The sequence below is a fragment of the Prionailurus viverrinus genome, chromosome D3, assembly GCF_022837055.1.
Source record: "Prionailurus viverrinus isolate Anna chromosome D3, UM_Priviv_1.0, whole genome shotgun sequence".
NCBI classification, from domain to species: Eukaryota; Metazoa; Chordata; class Mammalia; order Carnivora; family Felidae; genus Prionailurus; species Prionailurus viverrinus.
The window spans coordinates 44,411,035-44,428,153 of NC_062572.1; the positions used below are offsets into that span (position 1 = coordinate 44,411,035).

At 38.5% G+C, this 17,119-nt stretch overlaps 1 protein-coding gene across 13 annotated transcripts in view; it reads right to left on the minus strand.

Moving 5' to 3' along the window:
• ADCYAP1 (adenylate cyclase activating polypeptide 1) overlaps window positions 1-7,248 on the minus strand; it is a 72,788-nt gene extending 65,540 nt beyond the window's left edge. For 11 of the 13 annotated variants that reach the window (XM_047828255.1, XM_047828254.1, XM_047828248.1 and 8 more), the window contains exon 1: window positions 2,351-2,473. The gene's annotated coding sequence lies outside the window, so the exon portion shown is untranslated. Of the gene's footprint in view, window positions 1-2,350; window positions 2,474-7,118 lie in introns of those variants that run through there. The other 2 variants (XM_047828245.1, XM_047828249.1) reach the window with 2 other exon arrangements.
• Window positions 7,249-17,119: the final 9,871 nt, after the last annotated feature.

Below are 17,119 nucleotides of genomic sequence, written 5' to 3' on the forward strand. Positions count from 1 at the left end.
GATGGACATACCGAAGACAATGACAGTTGACGTATAGGTAGGAGGTGAGAGGTCCTAGGATCCAGAACACGAGTGGAGGGTGCTCACCTTTTGTTGTGAAATGGGAAGGAAGTATAAATGTCGTAGACTTTTGGGGATGGGAGTCAAGAGTTTCAATTTTTCACAGTGTACTAGAAGTTAGATCTGAGACTGAGGGGGAAGGAGTTGAAGGGTAGGATTACAGGATTGACCTGCAGAATTATAAAAGTGGGTGATTGCTTTGATCTTGGCCTATAATAAATTTTGGATACTCTGATTTTTAATCCACAAAATTCTTCATAGAGGAAATAAAATTACCCTAAATATAAAGGAACAGGAGCTTTTCCAACACATTTTTGAAACCAGCTCTTTGGAGAGTAAAACTTTAGCTTTGCTGTTTTACAAAAAAAAAGTGAGGTTAAACCCAGACTATGTGCAATCCAAAACCAGAGGCGTGGATCTCATTTCTTGAGGGTTCAAGGATGAGCACAATGACAGAAAAATTCCTTCCGAATTCTGCTCTATTATCATTTTTATTGTGTTTGTTTCCTGACAACCTTCATGACAGGCACCCTTTCTGCCTGTGGGTAGGAAACTCATAATCCAAGTCTACTCCCAGAAGCTTTTGTCCCAATAATCCTTCTGAATCAATACCTGGCTCTCCAATATTACCCCTCAGTCATTTTAAAAATCCTTTAGAGACAAAAGAGGCTGTTATGGCTCATGGCAGAGTGACCCTGACTTCATCTGAGCTCAACAAATGCAGTGACATAAACAGCAAATACACACAGCAGTTTCACAATTCAACCAGGAAACCTGTGAGATGGACCTAAACATGATGATGGAGTTATTTTCAAGGTCACTGTTCCAACAAAGAAACATTTAATCAAAGTAAGCAAATTCCAAGTAAGTTTTGGCTAACGTTATTGGCCTTCTCTTTCCAATGTGATGAGCATGCCATAAATTATTCACATGTGTTGATGAGTTATTCTGGTCGCCGTGATGAGTTTCTGGCCACTGTGCCATGTCCCGCTAATCCTCAATTTATTCTAACAAAAGATCACTCTTACCCTGGATAGGGCATCCTGTCCCTGGAGAGATACTTCTCCCGTGGAGAAAGTGGCATGGATCCCTGGGTCTTGAGTCTGGTCCCAGCCTGTGGACAGCACTATCCGTTTCTACCACCAGGTGGCGCCCGCAACCTCCACTGACGCGTTGCCGCTGAGGGGCTGAATCCCAGCTTTCATCAGCCAGCATAAGGGTATGTGAGAGCAGAAAGGGTCACCTAGCGCAGCCCATTCATTGTATAAATAACAAAACTGAGATCCAAGCAAGGTCATTGACCCAATCCAAACCACACGCCTGCTTTTGCGAGGGCACGATCAAGGCCTATGTCTCTACACTGTAGATCCCAAATTCATTCCACCAAAGGACCATGGTTTTCAAACCAAAACAAACAAGCAAACAACAAAAACACCTTTTTTTTCTAACGAAATTTTATAAAGAATATTATTGCTTCTAGCCCTCCACACCCTTCCCCCTTACTTATCTAGACAAAATAAAATGGAGTCACTCGGACTGAAAGAGTTGTTCCCTTAGGCATCTGAAGAACTACCAACCTAAGAGTGATGTAGGCTGGCCAGGTGGGAGGACCCAGAGGGGGCCCTCAGGACCAGCCAAGAGGGTTTTGCAGGCTGGAAATCAAATGCAAGCAGAGAGGAAGTGAGAGCAGAATTTACTGAAGATGGAGAGAGAGCACAAATACAAACAGAATCTAGGGAACTCAGGTAAAAGAGAGTCTCATCTTTGCTGGGGTCTGGGGTTTTTATGGGCGATTGTGGTCTGGTGTGCGGGTCCTCTCAGGCATCTAGAAACTGGTCGGAACAAGGACAAGTGCTCAGGTGTCCTTCATAATTCACTCACGCCAGGGATCCAGGGGTTTCGGCGTCAAGGTGTCTGGAGTCAGTGGTCTTGGAAAACAGACATAACAACCCCACCTGGTGGGCTTAGATGTTATCTATCGTGCTGAAGACTCCAAAGAAATCCTTAACTCCTTTTCTCTTACAAGGAGGACATACATTATTTGTGTATGCGGCCTGTGTAAAGCAGGGGTACAGGTCCTAGCAAGAATAGAACCAGGAAAAGGATCAAAAAAGAAAAAAAAAAAAAAAAAGCAATCCTTTACAGGATCCCTTCAGTTTCCCTATCTCCAGAGGAGTTTGAAAAGTACTGATGGTGTGGGATAAACTGAATCAGGAGTCCTAAAACATGTTTCCTGTGGGGAATTTCTCTCTCAAACCCTAACTCTCCCCACTTCTGCATCTCCACTTACCTCCCAAGCCAGAAGCTTCCTCTGGGACCTCCGGCGCGTGCAGTCCTCGTGACCCAAGCCGCAGTCCTGCCTGGGCTGGGGGCGAACCCCCGCGACACTCTGACACTCCGTGGTGGCGCCCACGACTGTTGGCCCCGCCTACTGCCCCCTCCCCTGTTAATGCCCCGCCTTCGCTGCTTCCTGCTGCTGAATTCCGCCAAGGAAATCAAACAAAAAGCTGATCTATTCCGCTACAAGCAATAGTTTCCAGCTTCGGCTGAACCACCAACACTATCCCACAACCCCCTTTGCGACTCAAGTTGGTTCCTTTTCGAGTCCCTTCAGAGGCAGCGGCCATCGAGCCCAACCTTCACCTCCATGTCTGTTAATGAACCTGTGTCCTCACTGTATGCCAGGAGTTCTATTGGGCAGGAAATAATATTTTCCCCATTTTGGGGGCGCCTGAGTGACTGAGCATGGAGTCTGCTTAAGTTCTCTCTCTCTCTCTCTCTCTCTCTCTCTCTCTCTCTCTCTCCCTCCCCCCCTTGCACCCCCCATTCTGTCTTTCAAAAATATATATATATATCCCCATTTTACAGATGAGAAATCTGAGGCACAGAGATCACAGACGAGGGAAATGGCAGAGCCAGAATTTGAGTCTGTGTTTTTATCACTTATGGTGTGGCCTCTGCTTAGAAAACAGAAGCTATCACGCATGAGTCACTCCATGTATGCACCCCCGTCTCATCACTTACCTGCATCTCCACCTGTCCTTGAATCTTTCCCTTTCTACCCATAATTTTGATTCGAATTTCTCTGTGTCCCAGAAGACTTGCTCTGACAATTGTTTTTCCCCTTATCCCACTACTGAAACTGCTCCATGCAAGCTGCAGATAAAACCTTGTTTGCCAAACACCCTGGCTGCTCCAGAGTCCTCTCCCTTCTCAACCTCCAGGAGATACTTTTTCACTGTCACCACTTGCCCTCACCTGCAGCCTTGCCTCTTTAGTTTACATGAGAATATCCTCCCTTGGTCTTCTACTTCTACAGCAGATGTTCTCACTTTTTTTTTTTTTTTCAATGCAGATGTCGGACTCCTACCTCAGACCACATGACTACAAATCACTGGCTCTGGGGTTCAGGCATTTGTGGTTTTTCAAAGCTCTTCAGATAGTTTGGCTAAACAGCTGGGGTAAACACCACTGCTCCCAATGGCCAGACACAACAGGTAAATATGCAATGATTCCACTTGTAAAAGGTACCCAGATAATCAAATCCATGGAAATGAAAAGTAGAACAGGAGTTACCAGGGACCATGCAGGCTCACATCCCTTCCTGGCTTCCTGCCTGGCTAATTCCTACTCATGCCTCAGGCTCAGCTCAGGGCTGGTGCTGGGCTAAGTGGAAGCTGCATTCTCTCCCTCCCTTGGAAATGTCTTTTGTTCTGCAGCTGTAGCTCTTACCTACATATTATTCATTCCCAAATCTACCTCCAGCCCTGTCAGTGCTCCTGAGTTCTGATGCACATTCACATTTCCCACTAGCTTGTCTGCTTCCCTCAGGCACCTCAAACCCTACCTGTCCAAAATTCAAGTTATCATTTTCCTCCTTTCTACCCTGCTTTTTCTCCTGTGTTTTCTTTTTCGAAAACTAGCAGCAGTATGTAGTGTGCTATCAAATACTTGGAACTGAGCTCAGTGGCTATTATTATTATGTGAGGATTGGGTTGGGGCACCTGGATGGCTCAGTTGGTTAAGCGTCCGACTCTTGATTTCGCCTCAGGGCATGATCTCATGGTTTGTGAGTTCGAGCCCCACATTGGGCTCTGTGCTGACAGCTTGGAACCTGCTTAGGTTTCTCTCCCCTTCTCTCTGCCTCTCTCTCCCTCTCCCTCTGTCTCTGTCTCTGTCTCTCAAAATAAAAAAGAAAATTTAAAAAAATGAGAGTTAACACTATCATTAGCAATAGAATTATGACAAAGACTTTAAAAACATGGTGAAGCTGATGGTGAAGTGCCTACCACTCTATAGAATCTCTCTATATAAGATAACTTTAAAAAATCAGTCTCTGAAATATCAAGGCAGAAAAGGAAAAGTTTAACGATGTAACATGCTTGTACTGGAGGCCAAGTACTACGGTTGATTATCCCCAGAGCACCGTTAGTTACAGTGTAGAAAACCTCCTTCAAAAAGTGGAAATTTGCCAGAAGACCTAATGAAAGGTGGAAATGGCAAGATATATAAGATGTATAGAGTAATAGGGCAACCAAAGATTGAGCAATTTTATGTCTCTCTAAGCAAGATGTGCTATAGATTATCAAAGACTATTAAAATATGTATTGAGGATTTACTAACTAAACAAAATTAATGTGACACTGTCATAGATGAGCCCTTATGAATGGATAAACAAAATGTGGTACAAACATGCAATAGAATATTATTCAGCCTTAAAAAATGAAATTCTGACACATGCTACAACATGGATGAAGCTTGAAAACACTGTGCTAAATAAGTCAGACACAGAAGGACACATATTGCCTAATTACACTTACATGAAGTACTAAAGTAGTGAAATTCATAGAGACAAGAAGTAGAATGGTGGTTTCCAGAGATAGGAGAGAGCAGGAAATGAGGGTCAGTGTTTAAAGGGTGCAGAATCAGGGGCTGGGTGGCTCAGTCGGTTAAGCTTCTGACTTCAGCTCAGGTCACCATCTCGCGGTCCATGGGTTGGAGCCCTGCGTCAGGCTCTGGGCTGATGGCTCAGAGCCTAGAGCCTGCTTCTGATTCTGTGTCTCCCTCTCTCTCTACCCCTCCCCCGTTCATGCTCTGTCTCTGTCTCAAAAATAAATAAACGTTAAAAAAAATAAAAAAAAAAATAAAGGGTGCAGAATCTGGGGCACCTGGGTGGCTCAGTCAGTTAAGCCTCTGACCTTTGGTTTTGGCTCAGTTCATGATCTCAGGCTTCCTGAGTTTGAGCCCTGCATCAGGCTCTGCTCTAACAGCGTGGAGCCTACTTGGGATTCTCTCTCTCCCCATCTCTCTCTGCCCTCCCCTCCTCACTTTCTCTCTCAAAAAAAAATATAAACTTTAAAAAAAATTTTAAAAATAAATAAAAGGTACAGAGTTTTAGTTCAGGAAGATGAAAACATTCCAGAGATGGATGGTGATGATAGCTGCACAACATTGTGACTGTACTTTATGCCTCCAAACTGTACATTTTTAAATAGTTAAAATGGTAAATTTTATATTATGTATATTTTACCACCACAATAAAGAAAATTTTAAAAGAGCCATTAAGCTCAATGTTTAATAGATAATTATAGTTTCCTTAAATACATTTTCCCCAATAATAGGCAAAACTTCCAAAATGCCATTAATAAATGTAATTTAAGATGGAATATCAGTAAAAAGAACAGGTTAGAGAACAGCTTTCAAATATACCCAATTAAAGTTGGAAAGAAATAATTAAAAACAAAATTGTAACTTATGTTGAAGGAATAGATGCAGGAGGAAGATGATAGTTCTTTCAAAGAATAAGGAAATAGGGACATTTTATTTTATACAATAGTCAGTTAGAACAGAAATTATAATATAAAAATCAGTCCCCTACACTTTGGCCATTATACAAATGAAATATTTAATTTTGAGTGTCATATTGAAAGTGAAGAATTATAAATATTAAAATATTGTTTTCTCTTTTTGATTGAATTCTCTCCTACTGGAAAACTTCAAATCAAAAATATGTCCCAAAATAATGAAGCTAGAATGTCTAACGTGTTCATCCCCAGCTGCTCTTATAGAAACTTTAGTAGAGACAGAGGTCCCAGAACATCCGTGTCCTCCAGGCCCCCTTGCCTGTGGGCTGGGGCAGGTTGCTACTTCTGGCCAGTAGAAAGTAGCCGGGTAACATGTGTCACTTCCAGGCTGGACCAGTTAAAAGCCAGTGTGCCATCTGCATATCTCTATTTTCCTGCTCTGGTGACTTTAGCAGGTAAGATAACAGAATTACAAGATGAAGGAATTTTGCATCTCCAAGGTGAGGCATGCAGACAGGCCTGGCCAGCTTGCACTGGACCTTCTGTGAGAAATAAACTTTTGTTTTTTGAGTCACTGAGATTTGGGAGTTTGTTACATAACATAGTTACCTTATACTGGCTAATACAGGGGGTAGCCTACAGCTGATAAAGTGGGAATCATTATCAGCTTCCCTACTCATTGCAAGATTAGTTTTACCTGTGGCCACTTTAAAAATCTCCAAAGTAGGGGCATCTGGGTGGCTCTGTTGGTTAAGCGGCTGATTCTTGGTTTCAGCTCAGGTCATGATCTCACATTTCTGTTGTGTTCAAGCCCCGTATGGGGCTTTGTGCTGATAGTGCGGAGACTGCTTGGGTTGGGGTTCTCTCTTTCTCCGCCCCCCCCCCCCCCACCTCTCCCCTTTCCCACTCACTCAGTCTGTCTCAAAAAAAAAAAAAAAAAAAAAAAATCCAAAGTACCCTGCATTAAATACTAAGAAACACTAGAGGGCACAATTGAGTTGTGGAAATTTTGGACCATGATTGTAAAGGAAGCGAGGTATGGAATCTTAGGAAAATTAAACAACGCAACAGAAAAATGGGCGGTGAAAATCATTAGCTTTGGAAACAATTGTTTGCTTTGTAAGTCTTTTAACTGCCTTTCACCATTTGAGATCATTGAATTAAAAGTGAATTTGCAATCCTTTAATATTAATACAAAACCAATAAATTCCCAAAACACGTAAAGCATATACATTTACAAATAAGAACACTTACCTTGGAAAACTAGTGGGAGTGTTCTCAGGGTAAGAGAAGAATTTATTTCCCATCTTCAGATACGCCTGTCTACTGGCGATGACCCTTAGGCCATGGAATTCGTACGTTTTCTAACCTGGTCGGCTTAAGAAAGCTAAAGTTTTCTAAGGCCCAGTTTTCATAAGAGGTGACCAGATGTTCTAAACATCAAGCTGTGACAGGAAGCTCCCCACCCACTCTGAATGTCATGCTGAGTTCTGAGCAGACTTCCCTTTCCCGTTTCCTTTTTCCCCTCTCTCTAATTTTTTTTCTTCAAAGTCTATTCAAAAGCTGCTGCCAAAACTGTCTTCCTCTATTGTTGTTCTGATGACATCATCCCCTTCCCAAACACCCCCTTGTCTTTAGTCTTGTAGTCAAAGCTTGCCTTCATTCCTTTGGACTGCCTCTGTTGTACCTGCCTTTACTTCATTTCCCCGCTATTTCCTGCTTCTCTTCACCAATTGCTACATGGGATTGTCATTTTTGATGTCCCACTGTTGAGGGGTATCTATTCATCTTTACTTCTAACAAAGAAAGCTTTCCCATTCCTCTATCCCAGACTTCCCCAGGTCTCTTCCAAACCAATTTCATTTATATCCGCGTTGCTCAAGAATACATCAAGCACCTTCTGCCTGCCGGCCATTGTTCTGGGCACTGTCACTGTAAGAGGGGTATAAAACATTAAACTCAAAACTATCAGGAAGCTGTTCAAGTTGGGGCTTTGTGAATCCAACTGGAATTCACTCTCCATTAGAGACTGAAGGCATAGAATTGCAGGAGAAAAATGTGCAAGAATGCCTTATAACTACTATCAGAGTGGCAGATTTGGGGTAATTCTATTTTTTTTTTTATCATCTTGTCAAGACTATAACTTCAGGGGCACCTGGCTGGCTCAGTTGGTAGAATATGTGACTCCTGATCTTGGGGTTGTGAGTTCAAGCTCCACGTTGAGCACAGAAATTACTTAAACACACACACACACACACACACACACACACACAATGACTATAACGTCAATAAAAAATTTTTGAGTCCTTTTTTTTTTAAATAAAGATTTGAGAGAGAGAGAGAGAGCGTGAGCAGGGGAGGGTCAGAGAGAGAGGGAGAGAGAGGATCTGAAGTGGGCTCTGCACTTAAGCAGTGAGCCTTAAGGGGGGGGGGGGGGGGCTCAAACTTGGAAACTGTGAGATCATGACCTGAGCCCAAGTCCAGAAGCTCAACTGACTAGGCCACCCCAGTACCCCCCAAAATTGAGTCTTAAATTGGTGTTAAAGATATAAATCCTTTACCAAGTTACAAAAACTATCCTTATTTCCACTGCATACCAAACTCCTATTTTAAAAAACTGTTTTTAATTGGGGCACCTGGGTGGCTCAGTCTGTTAAAGCATCCGAGTCTAGATTTCCTTTTCTGTTCCAGGCACTGATGTGGTCTTAGGTGCTAAAGATATCAGGATAGATAAGATAAAGGCTCCACCCTTAAAAAGTTCAGTACAATAAGAACTGGAGACATTTGATAGAAAAATTCATGTCCAAAGACAAGAGCTGTAAACATCAAATCATCAGACATTTTTATTTCCTACTCTACCCCCTATATAGACCCCCAACTTCTGGCATTGTTTGCACTCTATCTCCACACACATTTTGGACTCTGAAACTCTGCCCAAGTCATCTTCTTTCCTTTGAGGAATGTCTTTATAGAATTGATTTCTTCATTATGTCCCACTGCCTTTTCAAAGCTCTTTTCAACTGCCTGTAAGATCTCCCTCTACTCTAAATTCCCAAAGATTTTATTTTCTATGCTCTTCATTAGCATGTATCAGATATGAGCTATTATTCATCTTTGTGTATAATATTCTAGGTGCTAAGCTTCTAAAAGCAGGATATATTCTTATATTTCTTTGTTTCATTCAGTACAGTGAGCATTTCTTGAGTAACAATGATTTCTACTATTGAATAATGAAGGGAAACTGGGGAATCATCTCCTTTCAATGTCCTGATTTTTCATAATCTACACAATGGGGAAAATTCTTGATAATGGGAATTTTATGTAAGCTATATTTTATTACCAAGAGGAGAAAAATATAAGTAGGTTACAAATGTAATAATTTGTTTGTAATGTCATTATGAAAATAAGGAAATTAATCAATATCCATTACTGAGATTAGATATTTTCTGTCCATGACAAATATCCAAAAGTATTCCCTTATGTAAGGATTCTAATCTATAATCAATAGTTAAATTCTAGCTTTTGAAAAATGCCTAAGCCATATGCAATTTGTATTTCACATTTATTGATATGTGGTTGAGGAACTGAGCTCTCTAAGAAAACAGGCAGGGCTGGGAGCACCTTTGAATTGTGGAGGTAGTGGCCAAAAGTGATTATGAATCAGACTTGATTAAAATAGTGATGCCACCTGTTATAACTGCACAAACTTGGACACACTAGCCTTACTAAGTCTCATGAAAATTAATAAATTAGAATTTTATTCTCTATCTTTTGTTATAAATTAAAAAGGATATTCATCACTAAAGAATATTTCTGACTCTCAGGACATATGAACCTCATTAATGCCCAAATTTAGGATTTATAGGATTGTTGTGAGGGATGAAAAGAGCTGTGATGATGTGAAGTACTAGTAACTTGCCTAGAACCTTGTGATTGTGAAATAAATAGTACCTGCTGTTAAGAAGGGACAATAGGTCCAAAATGGAGTCACTTGTGCTAAGCCTACCTCAGCAAGCCTAGATTTAGCACCCAATTTAATTGCAATTTCAACCTCTCCTGGGAATGTAATCTTAAACTAGTCAATCTGGAATTTCCTGGTCAGCAGTACAGTGCAGAGCCTGCTTGGGATTATGTGTCTATCTCTCTCTGTCCCTCCTCCACTTGTGTTCACACTCTCTCTCAAAATAAATAAATAAACATTACCAAAAAAATTTACCCAGGGGCCCCTGGGTGGTTCAGTCAGTTAAGCATCCAACTTCAGCTCAGGTCATGATCTCACAGTTCATGGGTTCAAGCCCCACATTGAGCTCTCTGCTGTCAGTGCAGAGCCCACTTCAGATCCTCTGTCTCCCTCTCTCTCTGCCCCTCCACTGCTCTCACATGTTCATTCTCTCTCTCTTAAAAATAAATAAACATTAAAAAAATTTTTTTTACCCAGTTGAATATTTTTAACACTGCCTTAGAAAATAAATGTCCAGAAAGCTTGTAAGGTTGTATGTGGTTGCTCACACTAAGTTCTTCATGGTAGTTCTGCACTATTCCTATGTGGTTAAAATCTCTGCTAAATGTGTTCTTCCTCTGCCTTGTGGAATTTCATATCTGATTTTTCCAAAACAGGTTTTATAGGCTGGAAGTTTATCTCTCTGTTATGCTTTATACAAATGCTTTTCCTTTACATTATTTAATGTTCCTTGTGGGGAATCATTATTTCAAGCACTGCTCCAAGAGTATGATTATAGAGGTTTTTATTTTGTTTTGTTTTTTAAAGAAACTCAACCAGGGATCTCCCTCCCTCTTTAAATTCCATGATGAATTTGAAAAATTCTATCTAAACAGCTACATTGTTCCTGGCCCATTAGACATTAATAATTCACAATGAAGCATTAAAAAGGAAATGTGAATGGGGCACCTGGGTGGCTCTGTTGGTAGGGCATCCAACTTCGGCTCAGGTCATGATCTCACGGTTGGTGGGTTCGAACCCCGCATCAGGCTCTGTGCTGACAGCTCAGAGCCTGGAGCCTGCTTCGGATTCTGTGTCTCCCTCTCACTTGGCCCCTACCCCAACTCATGCTCCGTTTCTCTCCGTCTCAAAAATAAATGAACATAAAAATTTTTTTAAAAAAAGGAAATGTGAAAAATGTACATGTGATTGTAACATAAAGGAAATAATCACGATTTGAGCTGAACCAGAAATAATAATAATAGTCTCTGTAGTTAAACTAAATCTTCTAAATGCTCCATAATAGTAAAATACAAATCCCATAGCAGATGGAAGCGAAAGAATGAAAGTATTACATTTGTTTCAAATAACTGCAATAACAGAAAACATACTAAATACATGTATACTGTGTATGGGGGAAACAGCAACATTTCAGAGCTAGGGGAGAAACTATAACATGGCTCAGAGAATCTGGGGCTTAACTCAAGCAGGATCTTTTAATACCAAATTATTTTAACTGAGTTTCAGTTTAAAAGGAGGGGGGGATAGGGGCGCCTGGGTGGCACAGTCGGTTAAGCGTCCGACTTCAGCCAGGTCACGATCTCGCGGTCCGTGAGTTCGAGCCCCGCGTCGGGCTCTGGGCTGATGGCTCGGAGCCTGGAGCCTGCTTCCGATTCTGTGTCTCCCTCTCTCTCTGCCCCTCCCCCGTTCATGCTCTGTCTCTCTCTGTCCCAAAAATAAATAAACGTTGAAAAAAAATTAAAAAAAAAAAAAAGGAGGGGGGATAACCTCACAGATTGTGGAGAAGATGAATTTAAATGACTTAGCATATAAATCATGGCAAGTACTGGGTAAAGAACACAACAGACGATAGTTTCCAATTTTTATTACCAACAAATTGGAATGTACTTGAGCAGCAGGGACCATGTCCAAATAATTTTTGTGGTTGTTGAATTAGTAGAATAGTGAGTATGTATGTGTGCCACAGAATATAGCTATCATCAAAAGGAAAAAAATAGGAAGACAGAGAATCTAGCGTTTGTTGCTGTTGTTTTAATTGCATTGACTTCAGCCATTCATTTAAATTCTGTTTTTCATTTCTCATGCATCTTAGTATCATTTACCTTTTTTAGAAGCTAATTAGAAAAATTCTGAGAGGAGGAAAGACACTAGACATTTTTGTGACCAAATTCAACTGAACTAAAGTTGAATAAATCTTTATATTAATAGGATGAAACAAAGGAATTTACAAGAGTTCTGTTTTTTTTCTTAAGGGAAGACTATTTATCACAGAGAAATATTTCTCTTTCTCTCTCTCTCTCCCTCTCTCTCTTTTTAAGTGAAAAATTTCTGCTACTCAGCCCCAACCTCGAGATCTACAGAGGGAACTGGGAAGAGAGTTGATGGTCTTAAATGATGTGTTGACTATCCCTCCCCCACCTCTTTTAATGCTTTCTCAAATATGGCTTATTCACCACCCAAAATACATAATTTTATAATATTAAGTAGAGAAGGACTACAAGATCTCAATCAGTCTAAACTGTTTTAAAGGTTTTTTTTTTTTCTAGAATTCTTAATTGAATGACATCGTGGTTAAAGTGTTGGTTCTAAAATTAACTATTAATTTCCAGTTTCACCAGTTCTAGCTAAATATTTTTATCTTAGCTGTGGCCTTCTTTTTCCCTCATTTTCTTTGCCTATAATATGGGAAGGATTATAATAATTGTACTGCTTCATAGTTTGCAGTGAGGACTGGGTTAATACCCAAAGAGTTCAGAATAGCTTCTGACACACAGTAAGTGTTCAAAGAATGTTACCTGCAAGTTTTACAAGATCAAATAGAGACTTTGCTACTACCAAATAGAATAAACTGACAGAATTTTATAGAAGGAAGGACATTACAAATCAGCTAATACAGTGGATTGCAAACTTTTAATTGTTACCCACAATGAAAACAATATATTTTACATCACGGCTCAGTATGTACACATCTATAAGGGAAACAAGAGTTTGGCAAAATAATACTTATTATATGTAGTAACACTCATATTTCTTTGTTTCGTTTTCTAAAAAAGGTTGGTTGCCATCTACTAAATTGCTTTGCTACTTACTGAGGAACTGCAACCCATAGTGTGAAAAAATCTGATCTAATAAAATCCCTTCACTTTACAGTGGAGAAAACCAGAGTCTTAAGAACTTGGGAAACGTACTTAAGATTACATAGCTAGAAAACATGATTCACCACATGAAATAAAGGATAAAAATTATATAATCTTCTCAATAGATGCAGAAAGAGCATTTCACAAAATCCAACATCCTTTCATGATAATAGTTCTGAACAAATCAAGTATAGAAGGAACATACTTCAACATAATAAAGGCTCTATGTGACAAACCCACAGCTAACATCATACTCGATGATGAAAAGCTGAAAGCTTTTCCTCTAAAATCAGGAATAAAACAAAAGAGCCCACGCTCACAACTCCTATTCAACATAGTACTGGAAGTCCTAGTCAGAGCAATTAAGCAAGAAAAAGAAATAAATTTAATTTCCAGAAAATACGGGTACAACTGACAATCTTATTGGAAAAAGAGAAAAATTAGATCACTACTTCCTATTCTACAATATAAAACACATTCAAATGCACTAAATTTGTTCAATGTAAAGGGAAATCACAAAAATAGTAGAAAAATATATAAATAATTTTAGGATCAGAAAGGAAAATTTAAGAATGCCAACTTAAAAGAAACCAAAAAGAAAGAGATCGATAAATCAATTAAAATATTTTTCAGTTTCAGGGAACCTGGGTGGCTCAGTCTGTTGAGCATCCATGGTTTCAGCTCAGGTCATGATCTCACAGTTCATGAGTTCAAGCCCCACATTGGGCTCTGTGCTGATGGTGTGGAGCCTGCTTAGGATTCTCTCTCTCTCTCTCTCTCTCTCTCAAAATAAATAAACTTAAAATTTTTTTAATAAATTTTTTTTCAATTTCTCTGTACTAAAAGAAAATCCACAAATAAAGATAAATGGCACATGAAAACTTGGGGGAAATGTTGCCATTGTTTATGAAAAATAAAGAATTCAAATATTCAAAATATTCAATAAGAGTACTTAAAAATCCATAAAGAAAAGAACAATCACACCTAAATGCAAAGTTGATTCAGGACAATTCACAAAATTAGAAATATGAATGGCCAATAAATGTGCATAAAATTTTCTAGGCAAATTTTTCTTTCTTCAGATGGACAATCAGTTGTCCTTGTATCCTATCCTTTCCATTGGAAGTTAGTTACATAGTGTTTATTTCCTTATATTTATGTACTTTATCCTTTGATCAATTCTTTTTTTTGAAAAAATTTTTTAACGTTTATTCATTTTTGAGTGACAGAGAGAACAGAGCGTGAGCGGGGAGGGGCAAAGAGGGAGGTGACAGAATCCAGAGCAGGCTCCAGACTCTGAGCTGTCAGCACAGAGCTGGATGCGGGGCTCAAACTCACTGACCTAGGCCAAAGTCAGACACTAAAGTGACTGAGCCAACCAGGTGCCCCAATCCTTTGATCAATTCTGTGTAGCATAAGTGGTGATAGATATGCTAACTAACATTATTATGGTAATCATTTCACAATAGATAAACGTGTATCAAATCATCATGTTGTATACTTTAAACTTATATAATGTTATATATCAATTATATCCCAATAAAGTTGAGGGGGAAAAGATTACATAGCTACATAAGGGCATAAAATTCTGGAACCAGAATTTCTTTTAATTGAGAAATAATTTACATACCATAAAATTCATCCTTCAAAATGCACAATTCAGTGGTTTTCAGTATATTCAGAGAGATGTGAAACCATTACCACTATCCAATTCCAGAATATTTTCAGAACCCCAGAAGAAATCTCACACCCACTAGCAGTGAGTGGTGTTAATTAATATTAATAAATTTTTTATTAATATAGATATTAATATATATATAATATAATATAGATATAATATAGATATTAATAGAATTAATATTTACTCCCAGACCAAAGATCTTTCCACTGTCAAGGCTTTATATGGATTTCCATATCTTACAGTAAGTAAAGTTTAATAAGTGTTTATATGTCTAAATGACCAAATTCATCAAATACTTGCTTAGACTTTGTATGATTCTGTGCCATTAACCATCTCAAAATTTTATATAAATATCTATCTATCTATCTATCTATCTATCTATTTTTTGATGTCTACCAGATTGTTGAGGACACATGACAAACACTTAGGAACAGATCCTATGTATTCTAAACAGACTCAGGAAATGTTTTGTTTTTTGGACGTATAGCTCATCATCTCAAAGGAAATGAGACTAGTGACTTTTAGAGATAGTATGTAAGACTTGGAGCCTTTTACAAAAGGAGGAATTTTTTTTTTTTCTATTTCAAGGTTTCAAATAAATTCACAACTAGACAATAGGTCCTTAAGAGGTCTAAGGAGAATCTACATATTTTCTTGAACATATTTTTTGAAATAAATTTTAAAGTACCTCATCATAATATAAACCAAAATTTCCAGTCTGGTTTTTAAAATATCCATTCCTTGGTCTCTGGCTTTGCTTCTATTTTAACTTGTTGGAATTAATTTCACATAAAATGAACATGAGTGCCAATTTGCTATTTTATGCCAAAAATTACCAGGTCTCTAAAAGAAAAATCTCTACCTTAGTCACTTTTGGATTATTTAAATAGTGTTCTCTAAAGTGTGAGTCATTGTATATTTTTTGGTTCTTGAGTGCCTGGTTGTTGAGTCTTTAGTAAACACACTTGCAAGTATTCATAAGGACATAGGCCAATGCAAATTAATGACCAGAACTCAGGGCTCAAAAAAGGTGAAATGGTTGTAGATTAGTCCACTACAAAGAAATGAAAAGATGATAATGACAATAAAACCAAGAAATAATTTTAAAAATACAGTAACTAGTTATTTTAAGCAAAATTAAAAAAAAATTTAAATCAACTTAGGTATAAACAGTAAAAACTGATTTTTACTCACCAATGAAAATTTCCAAAAGAAAACTATGTACTTTAAATTAAATTTGATAGGATATTAATTCCTCCTTCGACAAAAAAAAAAAAATTCTAATAAAAGCTTTGAAAATCTATTAATATTTACATTCCTTGGATTTAGACACAAAGAAAATACCCTACCATTAATTTTTAGTTCTCCAAGTTAATAAAGTCCTGAGATCTTTTTAAATACAATATACAATAAAATATACAGAATTTATCTGTAGATATTATACAGATGCTTTATGAATGAATGAATGATTTTAAAAACATGAAATAACCTTTCCTAGCATTGGGTTATTAACTGTTTACTGACTCTAATCACTGAGTTGTGGTTACCATGGAAGGTTTAACTATAATTACCTAGCTTTGGCAGATTTTAATGTAAACCTTAACATTGACTTAACCTAGATATTTTGTATTTGGCAAGGTAATTATGCTGTACATGTAGTCATTTCTCAGACATTTGGTTCTCTGTCTGAAGACCATGGTTTGGTGGAGGTGCCATTGGAAAACTGACAATAGATGCCAAAGGCTAATCTCCAGAAAGGTATACTGAATCTATGTTGTTTTTTTAGAAATTGAATTCATTCTTTTTAGTTTGGTCTCATGAATCGTTTTCAGTTTTCCCCCAACCCTTTCTTTGGGATATAATATAATAAAATAAAGAATTTCCTACAAATCCATAGAATCCACATTTCTTTTTTTATAGATTCCTATTGGGGTACCTGGGTGGCTCAGTCGGTTAAGCTCCAGACTTCAGCTCAAGTCATGATCTCACAGTTCATAGGTTTGAGCCTCGCATCAGGTTCTGTGCTGACAGCTCAGGGCCTGGAGCCTGCTTCAGATTCTGTGTCTCCCTCTCTCTCTGCCCCTCCCCCACTCACACTCTGTCTCTCAAAAATAAACATTAAAAAAAATTTAGATTCCTATTTATACAAGCAATTTGCTAATTTTAATTATTCCAGAATTTGGAAAAATAAATGCTGTTTTCATGGCCATTAAAATAACATTTAAAAATAATTTCCTTTTTGTAATCACAAAGACTTTTAGTAGAATAGATGTTGCAAACTTTCTCTTATTAGCTGTGTGCTGCTTAACCTCTCCAAGCTGGAGGAATCCAACCTGTAATCGGGGACTACCAACCTCCAGAGCGATTATGAGGATTCAGTGAATGTAGCAGGTAAAGCACTTGGCATACATATGGGTGAGGGCATAATAAAAGATAGCTGTTGTTGTTTTTGTTATCAATCCTGGTATCTGCATTG